At 40.1% G+C, this 14,919-nt stretch overlaps 1 protein-coding gene and 1 long non-coding RNA gene across 4 annotated transcripts in view; one reads left to right on the top strand and one right to left on the bottom strand.

Annotated features, from left to right (window-relative positions):
- Positions 1-14,837, bottom strand: part of LOC140703091 (uncharacterized) — a 52,146-nt gene extending 37,309 nt beyond the window's left edge. The window contains exons 1-4 of one of the 2 annotated variants that reach the window (XR_013540856.1): positions 13,521-14,837; positions 12,708-12,763; positions 10,418-10,491; positions 4,195-4,297 (exon numbers count right to left, since the gene is read on the bottom strand). This is a non-coding gene — a long non-coding RNA (uncharacterized LOC140703091). The remainder of the gene's footprint in view (positions 1-4,194; positions 4,298-10,417; positions 10,492-12,707; positions 12,764-13,520) is intronic. The other variant, XR_013540857.1, reaches the window with a different exon arrangement.
- Positions 1-14,919, top strand: part of KCNQ1 (potassium voltage-gated channel subfamily Q member 1) — a 417,925-nt gene that overhangs the window by 166,797 nt on the left and 236,209 nt on the right. The gene's annotated exons all lie outside the window — the stretch shown is intronic.

The raw sequence follows: 14,919 nt of genomic DNA on the forward strand, positions 1-14,919 counted from the left end.
AATAATTGTGTGCCGTCAAGTTGATTCTGACATGCTGACCTTTTCCAGGGTTTCCTAGATAGAGAGTACTCAGAAGTGGTTTACCACTCCCTTCTTCTGGAGGGCACCCTGCGACTGTGCAGCTTGCCCAAAGCCATGCAGGCTGGCTACTCACAGGAGGCACAGTGGGGAATCAAACTCCCAACCTCTAGCTCTTCAGCAAGGTACCTAATTCATTGAGCTTTAAAGTTTAGACCAAAGAATGTGGTATGTTCATTAATAACTGCATTTCTACACAGGTACACAATCCATTCTTTAGCTCTGGATTAAATGGACCCAATTATCCTGTTTTATGCAGTATTGGAAGTGTATGCCAGTCATTCTTCAGGATGGGAGGACTGTTTACAGTTCTAAAAAGCTGGCCAAAAATTGACAGCAGGATTGTTGTTGCCTTCTCTACAGGGTTTTCCCTCTACTTGGCTTTGTCTCGTATGCTTAGTCATCTTAGCTATGTGCATTCAGTTCCTTTCTAAGCACTTTTTACTTCTAGAATTTCTTTAGAATATTGTGTAGCAAAGTATTTGGTGCAAGAGAGAGATAATGCACTATAACAGGAGTTTAAAAGAGAACAATAGGTGGGATTCAGAAAAGTTCTTAAAGCAGGCCTGTGCAAATTGCAGTCTTGGGGTTATAGAATATTTGCTATCTATGTCTTGTAGTCTTCCAGGCATTGGCTCAATTCCTCCTCCTTTGGGCCCTCTGTGTTTTTCATTGGTTTTATCTTACACCTGTGGGTAGTGGTCTTATCCGTACCTGTCATAGAGATTTATAGCAGTGTCGAGCAAACCTGAATTGATGCCATTTTTTAGAACTTCCTTCCCTCTCCAAGTTAGGATTGAATAAACCTGACACTTACGGTTTCAGAGACTACCTTAGTTCTGCTGTGACTAAAGATAGTAAAGATTTATGTTGCATAACCTTTCAAAAAGATACAAAGCTGCTGTTGCAAGTACTGAAATTCTAATTTGAATATAATAATCAAATACCAAACCCATCAATTGCCTTTTTGGCTCTAACTATACACAAGCAATTGCCTTTTCAGCAACAAACACAAAAAGGACATTGGTGCAATAGCTGAAAGTATGTTTTAATGATAGGAAAGCATATAGAAGAGAGAATGTTTCTAGACATTTGGTTGTTTCATTCTGTGGAGGATGCCTAAATAAGGCCATGCTATTACAGAAAGCTCTTAAAAGACTTTTAGTGTGTGGTTCATATGTGATATTATTTTAGTACAAGTTGTTTTTACTGTGTTTCCTATTCATTTGTGTTTCCTGATCTCTGAACTATTCTATCATGCCTAAAATCAACCTGTATGCCTTCCTCTCAGTGAGATATGTGCATGTTGCATTTCATCAAAGACAGAGAACATGAAACATAAGTGAATAATGTCTTGTGCTCTTTTTTGTTGCATCCCAAATAGGACAGTGCTGGTTTTTATGAAATTTTAATGTTGTTAATGCCTAAAGTATGTTTGGACAGAGTGGGAGTAAAAGTCTATAAATAGATAACTATTTTCAGAGGACTTTGAAGTAAATGTATTAAAATGAACAGTGTTGTTCATCATTCTTGGTTTCTTTTAAAGTAACAGTGACAGTGTCACTACTTTTTAAAGTATTAATAATAGCAACCTGATATATGCTGTACTGTATATATAAACCTGTGGCCCAACCACTGTGTTCTGTGGGTCTGAAGAGATATGATGTTATCTACACAAACTGGCACTCAAATAGATTTGTTAGTCTTAAAAGGTACCACAATGCTTTTTTAATGTTTTTGTTATAACAAACTTGATGTTAGATTTTTTTTGAACGGAACATTTCAGATTAGGCATCCTTCAGTCTTGAGAGACTATGGTAACATGCTCTGAGTAGAGGAATTGGAACAGTGTCTAGTGTGGCTGAGAAGGCCAATTCGATAGTGACAATACTTTCCACACTGAAGACAATGCAATCTGTCCCCTGCCCAGCTCCCTGATTTTGCTGGTATTGGGACTGCCTCTTTGCCTTGGCCTACTGGACAAGTGTCTCTACAAAATGGGAGAGGCCATGATGTACCACCTGCCTCAAGGCTGAATGCTCAGATGTCAAGGTTTCCCATCTGTTGAGGTCCATTCCTAAGGCCTTCAGATCCCTTGCAGATATCCTTGTATCGCTGCTGTGGTCTCCCTCTGCACTAATTCTCCATACAGGAGATATTTTGGAATCTGAACATTAGCCATTCTCACAACATGCCAAAGCCAATGTAGACGTCACTGTTTCAGTAATGTATACATGCTAAAAATTCCGGCTCCATCTAGGACTACTCTATTAGGAACTTTGTCCTGCCAGGGGATACCAAAAATGTGTCGGAGACAACGCATATGGAACATGTTCAGCTTCCTCTCCTGCCATGCACAAATGGTCCAGGACTCACTACAGTACAGGAGTGTGCTTAGGACACAGGCTCTATAGACCTGGATCTTGGTATATGCCATCAGCTTCTTATTAAGCCATACTCTCTTTGTGAGTCTAGAGAACATGGTAGCTGCTTTGCCAATGCGTTTATCCAGCTTATCCAACATAACTTATGGTGTTGAATAGGGGACAATAGATTAAGAAATAAAATGTATGTTGAGAGTAATGGGCTAATGACAACAACTAACAACAGAGATGTTGCTTTTCAAAGTAATGATTCCAGGTTCTGGTTTTCAGAGCTTTGTAATTTTATCATAGGGTGTAATATGATCCAGAAGATATGCATAACTCTGCCAGGATATGAAGCACCCCTGCTGAGTCAATGAGTCTTCTCCATCAAAGTGCCCATCCCTTCTTTAACAAATTCTACTACATGCTACAGGACACATGATGATGGTGATAGGGTGTTGACTCTGTCTTATAGCAACAGGACACCATTTTGCTTTGCAAACACCATATTGGAGATCAACTGAAGTTCAGTGCAATGGCTCAGGTTGTAATCTGCCTGATAATTAATTTCTCTCCCCCCCCCCCCCCCACGTTGTAGTGCTTCCTTGGACTAAGTTTTCTGGAGCTGCATGCAAAGCCTTCCTCCAGCCCAGTTTGCATCATGGTTTAGAAAGAAAGGAGAAACTGTAAGACTCGGGTCTGGCAGCTTTCTGTAGCTGCCATGCCATCCAGCTCAGACACTGATGTTTTAACAAAGCCAGCAACAACACCAGAGTTTGCTATAAATGGCAGGCCCTGATCTGGATGACATGACAAGCTAACTTTAAGAGAAGGCAAAATGAAATTTGTCAGTGCTCACCTAACACAAGCCTTGCTGCAGTTCCTTATTTAATAAGCTAGATTTGGAATCTAGAGTTTGAAGTTGGTTTGTTTTAAATAGAACTTCTTTGAAACCACAGTGTTGCTTCTGATGACACAGAGAGTCAGGATTCAGGGAAGGGAGGGGAAAAAAACTCACAAAGCTTGGGATGAGGAGAAGGGAGGGAAGGATACATGAGTGTGAGGCTTGCAGTGATTCCCTCCTGCTATGTTGCTAAACAATGGATTAGTGTGAAGTGTTAACATCTCAACATGGAGTTGATAAATAATAATGTTAAATATTAATTAGGAATTTATGATACCAGTGTCAGATATTCAAAGTATAATGAAAGTTTAAGCATGATTAAATTAAGCCTATATGGATCCTACTCTGTTGTACACTTCCTAATAGCTCCCTTTGATCTAATGTTTTTCTGTCTATCTTGCCTTGGAGACATTGCTAAAGACCAGAACAGCTGACTCATATGTTATCTTATGCTTAAAGAGACACATATAATCATTTTTTCTTCGCCCTGCTCAGATACTTTTGTCCCCAAGCAACAATAATGTGCAGTAATGCCTAGAGGGTATGCTGAAGCATGTATTTTGTCATCTTTTTGTCCAAGGAAAAAAAGTTCCTCCGATGTCACCCCTCTCATCAGTCATCCTGCACTAAAACATCTGATTTGCAAATATTTTACTAATTCTGGTACTGACTGAAAGGGTCTCCTCTATCTTACACAGTGCCTTCTATTTCTTAGAAGAGGAAAATTTAGCTTCTGATGGAGTGGCAATGATGCCAGAGATATGCAGCTTTAGAGACTCAGTTTTCCACATTTGGAATGGGTTCTAGTTAGAGACTGAAAATGTGACAGAAATCTGGTAGCTTTACCTGAGTGTCAAATTTGTGTCCAATTTGTCCAGAGAATTTCTATTCCGGATTCTCCTCATGGATGCTCCAAAATAGAAAATACACAAGTGGAGTGGTAGTTCGCCTTTTTAAAAAATAACATGGAATGAACAATATTAAATTTCTCCTGAAGAAATGTACTAATAAGTTTTGCTTTATATTTCTTTTTTCCTCCTTTTTTTTTAAAAGAAGGCAATAATTTTAAGTACTGTTTTATTGTTTTTATTTATTCTTCTATGAATCTCCAAGTCTTGACTGCATACCATCATAACATATGGCTACAGTTATATGATTATGATTCCAAGGGATTGTTTTTAAAAATGAGAGGAAAACATCTGGGTTGAAGAATACTGTAAAGTGAAAAAGATTCTGTTCTCCAACTGACCATACTACTAAAGAGTATAAAAGTAATTCTAAACATGTGAGGAATTTTTTAAAAAAAATAAAATAAAATTAGACCTGTTTTTCTTTCAGTTCAGAGGTCTTAAAAAGCCTCTAAAACTACAAAGTTATTCTAATTACAGTTAATGCTTCCAGTTGATTTTAAACTTGTGTAACGTGTTTCATACGTACAGGTCATAGATACACACAAGTAAATAGTATGTTATTTGAGTATTTAAATCATACATTTTATTAAGGATATCGACTAATAAAATCGTAGCTCATGAATCCTGTAATGCTGTGGTTTCTGGGAAGCCATCCCAGGGGTCATTGAATCATTCAAATCTTCCCTTCTAAGAGGAGAGAAAGAGAGAGATCTAGTGTCTGAAGGAGAGATCCAGTCTCCAAGCCTCCTTTGCCAGAGAATTCCTGAATAAACTTACCTCTAACTTCTTCAGAATTGGATGGTGGGGAAAGAGAAGAATTGAGAGTGGCATGGGCAGGTAACTATGGGTCTGAAATCCCTGCCATGCCCTCCAAAAAAGAAGAAAGTTTACACAATCTCTTGAACTGGCATAAACAATTCTTTTCTGGTTTGGAGTAGAGATAAGAAATAGTTCAAAAACAGAACTTTACACTGAAGGGAAATAGGTCCTAATCTTCCCCCACTTTCATCCTCCCAGAAACAGCCTACAGTATCTGGGATTTGGATTAAGTGGCGGAGGTTCTTATGTCAGGCTACTCTCTCTCTGTTCCATCTTTCTCCTGCATTAATAATTAAGAGACTTGCCATGTCCTAGAAATACTCAGAATACGGCAGCCTGTAGGCTTTGCAAATGCAGACCAGCTGGCTCAATTTACATTGTGTAGATTGAGATGGTTCCATACAAGCACACCATATCAGGTTTGCGTGACCTTGTGGGAAGTATAAATCTGTAATTAGTGAAATGTGGTCCAATCCACAGGGGTATATCCAAGCACTGAAAGTACATGGCATATTGGGGCTGCTTTATCAGGCTTTTCAGAACAAGTATGACACCGAAATTCCAAAATAAAAACTGGGGAAACAGGCTGCCAAGCCCTATAAAACGGGAGATTGCCATGAAAGGGGTTCACATAGCCCTGTGGATTCTAAACATAAGTAACTTATAAAGCATAACAATAAAGATCAAATTTTCATTGCTGCCATTTCTCTTAACTGGCTTGTACAGGCAATCTGTGGTTTTCTGAAAACAATTTGGTGTGTTCAGCAAAGACTAAGAATAAATTCCATCTGCATTCAACCCCCCTTCCCAATAAATATGACCAATTAGAGTCAAATTAGAGCATGCAGTTTGATGGGTATTCAATAAATGGATCACTTAATCAGAATGTTCAAGCCTGTACAGAAAAGTTGTATCACAAAAGTTGTGTAATTTACAGACTGCCAGATACGTATGCTAGATTACATGTGTCAAACTCATGCCCGTGGACTGAATCTGGCCCACCAGGCCGTTTCATGTGACCCTTGCAGTGTTGCCTGCTACTGTGCAGCATACAATATGCAGGCGCTTACTCAGTCACCCATAATGCTCTGCAAGGGTGCTGGGAATCCGCCCACTGGGACTTCTAATCCCAGCATTCCAAGCAGCAAAAAGTCAGAAAGTGCAGCTGCTTGGGTGGTTTGCAGCACCTTGAGAAATGTAGTTCTCACTTTTGCCCACTCCCATTCTTACGGCTCCTGGCAAGGACTGTTTGTTGGCATCGCCTAGCAGCGGCCATCTCCACTTCCTCTCCTGCATTGGCTATGAAAGCTAGTGAGGAGCCAGGTGATAATGAGAACCAAGGGTTGTGGCAAGCACAAAGAAAAAGTGGGAGACTTCCGTGAATAATTAACAAAACAAACATGGGTAGGGCTGTGGAGCGGACATCAACGGGTGTTACTAAAACTCACTTTTCAATAATTTGTACAATAGTTGTACACTTGAATATCTGCTTGCCATTATTTCTTGACTTTGATCATAGACTTTTACTTTCAGAGCTAGTTATTAATTGCGTTATTACTAAAAACCAGTAATAATCAAATGAGGAGGATTATATTTAATATGACAAAGAGTAGATACATTCATATAGTCTTACAGATACAACCAGGCTTTTGTGGGTAACCATAATGCCGATATGACCCAAGATGAAATTAAATTTGCCACCTCTGTGCTAGATAGTTGGATCTTTACTCTTTATTTGGAATAATATAAATTTCTGAAAATTAATGAGACTGGTTGCTGGCAGTTTAGGTGACACCTGAGACTGAAGCAGGTCCTCTTTAATTACCAGCAATCTCCCCTTGCTGATGGCATTATTATCACCTTTATGTAGGTGTAATTTGCTCAGCAGGATCTGGGCCATTTTGAGAAAAACTTTGAGGCTAAATTCAAAACTGTCTTTCCATTGGTGGAATCTGGTGGAACTGGAGATGGCAAGCACCACTCCGCATCATAGCACACCTACCCACACCCCAATGCATCCTGTTGTGGGGAGGGCCGGGAAACTTTCTTGAGACAAATTTTAGGCAGCATAGAAGGTGATGGGGAGAAAATGAAGGACGAAAAGTTCCACTGTGACCAGCAGTACAATGTTGGATCTAACCCTTGTCATCAAACAATAAATACTGAATTACAGTATTTTTCTACAAATGTATTTATTTATTTATTTACAATAAATAAATATTTAATTGTTATTGCCATTTTTTAGTGTATTTGTAAGAATACAACTCAGAAAACCACAATACTAAATACAGTGGTGCACTGCTTGACTATTACCTCGTTAGACGAAATCGCTTTAGGATGAAGTTTTTGCGATCGCAAAACGATGTTTTAATAGGGAAAATGCGCTTTACGACTATCGGTTCCCTGCTTCGGGAACCAATTTTCTGCTTAACGATGATCTTTACAGCTGATCGTCGGGTCTTCAAAATGGCCACCCGCTGTGCAAAATGGTTCCCCGCTGTGCTTTAGGATGGATTCCTTGCATTACAGGCACTGGAAAATGGTCGCCCTATGGAGGATCTTTGCTGGACGCTGAGGTATTTTGCCCATTGGAATGCATTGAACCGGTTTTCAGTGCATTTTCGTTTTGCTTGACAAGGATTTCGCTTAACCGCGATTTGAACGGAACGAATTCTCTTTGTCAAGCGAGGCACCACTGTAATTAATTCTGTAATTTTTAAAAATCAAATACCTTTAGGGATTTATCATTATTTTTACTACTGTATGTATTAATCGTCTATATTTTATTCTGTGGCTTTCACTGATGTAAACAATTCTAGAATTTGTTTTAAAATAATGACAAGTGGTAGATAAAACTTTATAAAATAAAAGAAATGATCTATAATGATGGGGTCTCATGACTGTCAGAGCCAGGCTAGAGTCCTTGACTGCTTTGGATTTTTAACCAGCTCAGGGCTCTAGTGGAACAGTTTGAGGATGAAGAAGGAGACATTTGTTAGACAGAAGAAGAATCCTAGTCAGACCACCTGTGTGGGTGTTCTTTTGCATGGTGTTTCACTTGCCTTGGTTTTACCTATGCTGTATTGGAATTTATTGCAGTTAATGGGCTTATTGATTTAAACACCTTTCTGCCTTTTGGTAATTTGGCTTTATGTTTTCCTGTTCTTAAATAAAATTGAAATTCACCATGTAGTGTGTTTTACATTATATGGTCCAGAGGGGCTTGGTTCTGAATTCAGTGCCCATAAACTTGGGTTGGCTACTATAAAACTTTCCCAGAATTATTATACTTTGCAATGAAATATTGGCTATCCTTGCAAAGCTGGTTTTAGCTTTGTAAGGAAGACTTGTGGATCCATGTGGGAGGGGCTACAACTGCTGGCTGTTCTCTCAAGATGCAGCTGGATTTGCCTAGGTGCTTGAGGGGCTTTTGCAAGAGTCTGGGCAAGTGGTGTGTACTTGCACGGAGATACTTTCGTGTTAGAGGGTTTCACTACAGGAGCATTGCAAGGAAAGGAGTAAGGGGACACAAACAGAAATACTGAGCCTCACCTACTGCTGACTTTCGCTTCCATCCCCTTGACCTCCCTGACCTCCCAGTCCCAATGCTTATATGGGGAAGTGGAGCATGTCTTTAAGGGTTGTTTTTGCAATGGGAATTCCACAGCTCATTTGGGTGCATACTGCATGTACTGTATATTGTCTTAGATTACAGCCTTTGCCGTCTTTGATCCTTCACTAGGCTTGCTTCAAATCTGAGTATCAAAGTCTTTAGTTTAAGGTCTATCTACTCTGATAAGATGGTATAAGTTTCCTATTGTCATGTTTATACGTAAGTAAGAGATAATTAGCTAGTTTGTTTCAATGTGTAGAGCCAGAGGTCAGGAGTTTGACTCTTCACTGTGCCTCCTGGGTGAAGAGCTAGCCTGTGTAGCCTTTGCAAGTTGCACAGTTCCAGAGTGCCTCCAGAAGAAGGGCATGGTAAACCACTTCTGAGTCCTCTGTACTGTACTTAGAACGCCCTGGGAAGGATCATCAAAGTTGATGGCACAAAATTATTTGAATGATAAGGCTTTGATTCAGGAAGTTGACTGGTAGTAATTTGCTTTACTGTTTAAAGCCATTTAAAATAGTTTAAATACTATTTAAACTATTTGCTATTTTCCCAACTTTATGTTGCATTAATGATACTGCAGTGTTGTTGTTGTTGTTGTTGTTGAAAGCTGAAAGGACGGAGCAACAAGCTTGCCATTGTCCTGTGGTTGCACTGCATGAATCCATCTGGACGGATCTGGCAGGTGTGACTGAATGCTCCACTCTGTGGTGAAAAACTGATCATGGAAGAAGACTTTTTCTATGTGGCATTGATAGCACGAGTGTAAATGCATTCTCTGTGCTGGGAACAGGCGAATAGTTCCCACTGAATTTTGATTGTGCTCCCATCCTCTTACTGCTGAAAATGCATTGCTGTTACACATTTATTGTTCATTGTAAAATCATTTTTGCATATTACCAAGGATTTAAAAGGATGAACATGAACTAAGAGGGAGCACACATAGATTTTTTTTGAGGCACGAGTAATGACAAGGAAGAAAAAAATTAATAAAACCTTTGTTATATACAGTAATGTGCAACAGCATGTCTGCTGACTACTGGTTGCCTTTTCCTTTCCTTTTCTTTCTTTCCTTCCTTCCTTCTGTTTTGTTTTGCAAAGAAAACTATCATTTGATTTCTGAAGTCTGTGATGTGTTTTAGGTACAGAAAGAAGTATTGTAGGAAAAAAATGTTCCTGGCCAGCCACAAATTATGTTAATTATTTTGTTATTTTATGTTTTTACTGCTTGTTTTCTAGCACGAGTACTGGTAGATAAGTTTGTATTGTTAAAAGCCATCCCTGTTATTAGATTTCAATTCTCAGATAATTTAACTTGCTAACAAAGATGTTGGTAAGAGTTTTTTCTTTTAAGAAGGGAGAGAGCTGTTGTGAATTCTGAAAATGGTAGACATAGCTTTCATTTGCTGTTAGGGAAAGATCTTATTGTGCATCCAGCATTACCACTTCCAGATTGTAACTAGATACATTTTGTGTTGTGTTACATTTCAAGCAGCTGTTCTTGATGTACAGCCAAAGAGTACATGCTCATATGCTTAACAGCTAGACAGAAATGGGACTTGCATTTGAGCCTGGCTGCCTTTTGCTTCATGCAGAAGAATTAACTGCATTAACTCTTTAGGGGTGGAGCTGAACCTTCTAATTAGTATTTTGCTGCTTCACATTTTAGAGACCCTTGGTTTAAGGTGACATCATAAGGTGGACAATTCCTTTGGAAGGGACTTACTTTACAGCTTGCCAGTGCTTTGCAAACTTGAAAATTTACTTGTTTTCTCTGGAGAGATCATCCCCCATGGCTTCCTGCAAAAAAACAACAAAAAAAAACACACACTTTATTTCTATCATAGGATGACTGGGTTAGAATTCTCTTTACAGCTTCTGCATACCTTTCTTTTCTTTTATTGAGCCTTTTTCTGAGATTGTGATGGCTTGGCCCATTGGATAAACCACTGAGGGAATGTAAAACAGTTTCCCTGCCAAAACTGTGAGAGATGGCTCTCTACAAAGTAGCTCCCATAGGAAGAGCTGGAGAGACAAAGAGAGCAGTAGATACCTTGTGCAAATCTCTCCAGAAATGCAGCCCTGGGTTTGTTGTCCATGCCAAATATGTGGGTTTGGGGAGACTCCTGGCTGGCTGAATCCCCTCTGGTTAATACCAAGTCCCCATATAGGCATCCAGTGAAGTCGGAGAGATCTCTGGATCCCCTCCCAAGGGTCTGTATAAAGAGTACTGGCAGGGCTGCTTTTCTTCCAGGTTGGCAGAAGTCATTTTGCATGTTCTTCCCCTCTCCCCCCCCCCCAGCAAGCCTTAGAACCTCACAAAGAGAAAGCTGTCTGCTACTGCATACCTTTCCTTTTCTTTTGCTAACCAACTGGAGTGGAGCACTTAGAGGAAACAAACAAAAAGCCTCATGGCTGTGCTTGGGTGGTTAACCCTTTCAGGAAACACAAAAGTTTAGTGTTTTTAAGCATCTAAAAGTACTTTCCTGGCAAGAATCTCTCTCTCTCTCTCTCTCTCTCTCTCTCTCTCTCTCTCTCACACACACACACACACACACACACACACACACACACACACACACAGAGAGAGAGAGAGAGAGAGAGAGACACACAGAGACACATTTCCCTCCTTGTCCACACTGAATGGATGTTTTTGCAAGATTCCTTGGACTTGAGGTTTGGATCTCTTCCAGCCTTCCAATCTATCAATATCCCAATTAAACTTCTTCTCAAAACCTGTTTTAACCTCATGGCTCAGACCAGGAACACTTTTACAGGCATTCCTGTGCATGTTCACTTGGAAGTAAATCATGTTGGATTCAGAAGGGTTTATAGGGAAATGTGTTCATGCTCGTGGCCTAAGGCAGGATGAGAATCTTGTGACTCTCCCTCTGCTGTTTGTTCATAATCCCCAATCTGTGGCCATGCTGACTAGGACTGATGGGATTGGCAGTCCATCAACATCTGAAGAGCCATACGTTCCCCATTCCTGGCCTATCCTTCGGATCCAATGACATTTATATTGTGAGTAAATATGCCTGAGGTTTGCACTGTTAAATTTTAATGTCTCAAAAAAAAACCTGAGGCAGCCTCTGACATGCCCAAAGCTCCTGTCATCCATGGTAGAGCAATAATCACAACCTCAGTTTGTATTTGGGATTAGTAGGATAAGGGTTCCCAAGCAGGTATCATTAATGCTCAAGCTGTGTCAGTACTGATCGAAGTACATTTCGTCCACTAATGTGTGACCAGAGGCACCCCTTGTACACCCTTGACTTTTGATATGAGATATTCCATAGGAAAGTGCATTGTTTCCATGTGAGGTTGAACCAGACGAATTAAGAATCATTATAATAATGAGTTAGAGAATAAACTCTTGCCCTTTTCAAAACTGAAACAAACAAAAAAAGATTGTTAGGTGGCTCCCCATCACTCCCTGTAGATAAACTACAACAGTAAAAAGTTGTGCCTAGATGTGAGGTGGTTGCCTAGGATGCCTTTGGCAGGCTGTCTGCCCTGCACCTGCAGCCCCAGGTTAGCTCAGAGGCAAGCAAGGAGGAACTGCCTCAGCTGGAGGAAGGGAAGCACCCAGATGCAAGGCAATTGGAGGGAGAACCCATGGTGTAGATCAGTGGTCCCCAACCTTGGGCCTCCAGATGTTCTTGGACTACAACTCCCAGAAGCCTTCACCACCACCTCTGCTGGCCAGGATTTCTAGGAGTTTAAGTCCAAGAACATCTGGAGGCCCAAGGTTGGGGACCACTGGTGTAAATAAAAGGCCTGGGGCTGGAGGACTTGGGACCTTCATTAGAGGAAGAACTAGGGTGAGTTTTATTTGTCTGGGTCTGTTAAACAATAAACATCTAATTATAAATGTAGGCTGTATATATGCAAAACCTGACTCGATATCAAATAGGTGAATTCATCATCTCTGAACTGAAGAACTGGAAGGGACGCTATGCATTATCAAGTCCAGCCCCTGTCAAAGAGGCACAGTGGGAAATTGAACTCCTCACCTCTGGCTCCACAGCCAGATGGCTAAACCACTGAGCTTGCATGAGTATTCCAGTCTCTGAAATCACATACAAATGTACACATTAGTTGTGGTAAGAATTTCTCAAAACAGTTTCATTTCTGCTTCATCAAGGCATTCTTCAATATTTAACTAATTGACATGTAACTCGAAACTACTCAGTAAATGTTTAAGGAAATGAACACCCAGATAAGATTACTAAAAAAAGTGTTTTAGAAAGATAACAGAAATATTATGACTTCCTCACTTCATATTTTCACACAGAATGATTATGTACTTTGTTTCATATTTTAAAATATGATTGAATTAAAAGAATCGCTCAGAAATGTGATGATTTCTTAGTACAGTGATACCTCGATTTATGAACTTAATTGGTTCCAGCACTCCGGTCGTAACTCGAAATGGTCATAAGTTGAAGTAGCATTTCCCATAGGAATGCATTGAAATGCAATTAATCTATTCCGGCTGAAGGGAAAAAAAGAAAAGCAAAACAAACAAACCATGCAAGACCCTTTGGCAATGCAAAGAAAGCAAAGCAGAAAGCAAACAAACCCTGCAAGACCCATCAGAAATGGGGAGGGGGACCAAAAAACAAGCAAACCCTACAGGACCCATCAGAAATGGGGGAAAAAACTTCAAGACCCATTGGAAATGGGGAAAAAACACCCAACAAACAAACAAAACCTGCAAGACCCATCACAGCATAGAAACATAATCCCACTGCCCAGCCCAAAAACCACGCTGCAAAACCCACCCAGAATAGCCAGTTTTTAAAAAGCAGAAAGCAGCACCTTACCTTACCAGGCAGTCTGAAGCCTACTTCGATTGCGCACTCTCTAACCACTGGGGCAAAAGAGCTACAAAGAAGCAGCCTCTTCACCACCAACGGTTAGCAATTTGAATTCCCCGCATTTCCCCCTGCCTTTTTCTGGTTGTAACTCAAAGCTCCGGTCACAAGTAGAAGCAAAATTTTGCATGCAGAGCTGGTCGTAACTCGAAATGGTCGTACTGTATGTTGGGATATTCGTAAGTCGAAGCACCACTGTATTGTAAAAAATTCTGACTTCTTACCATGGCTTTTCTTTTTCACAACCCAAAGCCTTATCTGTGGATGCCAGAACTGCATATTGCCTCTGATAATATATGTTTTCAGACCTTGTTCCATGCAAAATGTATTGTTTATGTAAAGACAAAATTTTAGCAGAGAGGCCACTGTGGAGGGATGCTCACTGTATCTCTATGCCAAGCTCAGGAGAAATATATTTCTGTGTCTTTTAGAAGGCAGATTTGAATATCAGCCTCCATAACAGTGTTAAAGACACATCTCCTGTCCTTAGAGCAGACAGCTCAGACTTAAATTCTCTGTGTGTCATGGGGCCACCTGTCTCCCTTTCAGACCAGTTTTTAAAAGTACCCCCAAAAGTAATAAAAGTCATTAAAAAGAGAGAGGTTGTGAAGAGTAATCAGTTATGTCTCCATCAGTCACTAGACCTTTTCCATTTGTATCCATCTAAGTGGTTTTACTGCCCCATCACCCATGTACCCATGTGATCTTTTCCTCCCATCTTCCTTCTCCATGTGTCTGCTCTTCTTGTTCTTCTGCCTCACCTGCTTTTCTTTATTGCTGCACTTTACCTTCACTGCTTGTTCAACCTTTCTCTGTCCTACTCTTGTCCTTTCATAGAAACAAGGCCATTCTCCCTCACTTCCTCTTTAGGCTTTTGGAGAGCTCAGAAGTTCTATAGAAAGACCATTCTTAAACTTCTTTTTGCATATACTTTATCTCAGATATCTAGTACTGACAGTATATATTTTTCATTTCTTATCACATGTTCAACACATGCTAGCTTTCTGCATTTTATGACTTTTACAAATTCTTTATATTTGTTTATTTATGCCTTCTACTTTGGATGGTTGCCCTCCCAATCCAGAAAATTCTCAGCATCCTGCAACCAATATACAGTTCAAATCCTTTCTCCCCCTCCCCCCCAAAAAGTAACAGTCTATGTAAAAAAAAAACATTGATGCTGTGTGGAGCTGAATGGCGTGTATAGAACAGCATATGATACACATTCTCAAAACTAATTTCACATTTTTATGTTATAGATCAGTGGTTCTTAACCTTTGTTACTCGGATGTTTTTGAACTGCAACTCCCAGAAACCCCAGCCAGCACAGTTGGTGGTGAAGGCTTCT

The sequence above is a fragment of the Pogona vitticeps genome, chromosome 1 (genome assembly GCF_051106095.1).
Source record: "Pogona vitticeps strain Pit_001003342236 chromosome 1, PviZW2.1, whole genome shotgun sequence".
Taxonomy (NCBI): Eukaryota; Metazoa; Chordata; class Lepidosauria; order Squamata; family Agamidae; genus Pogona; species Pogona vitticeps.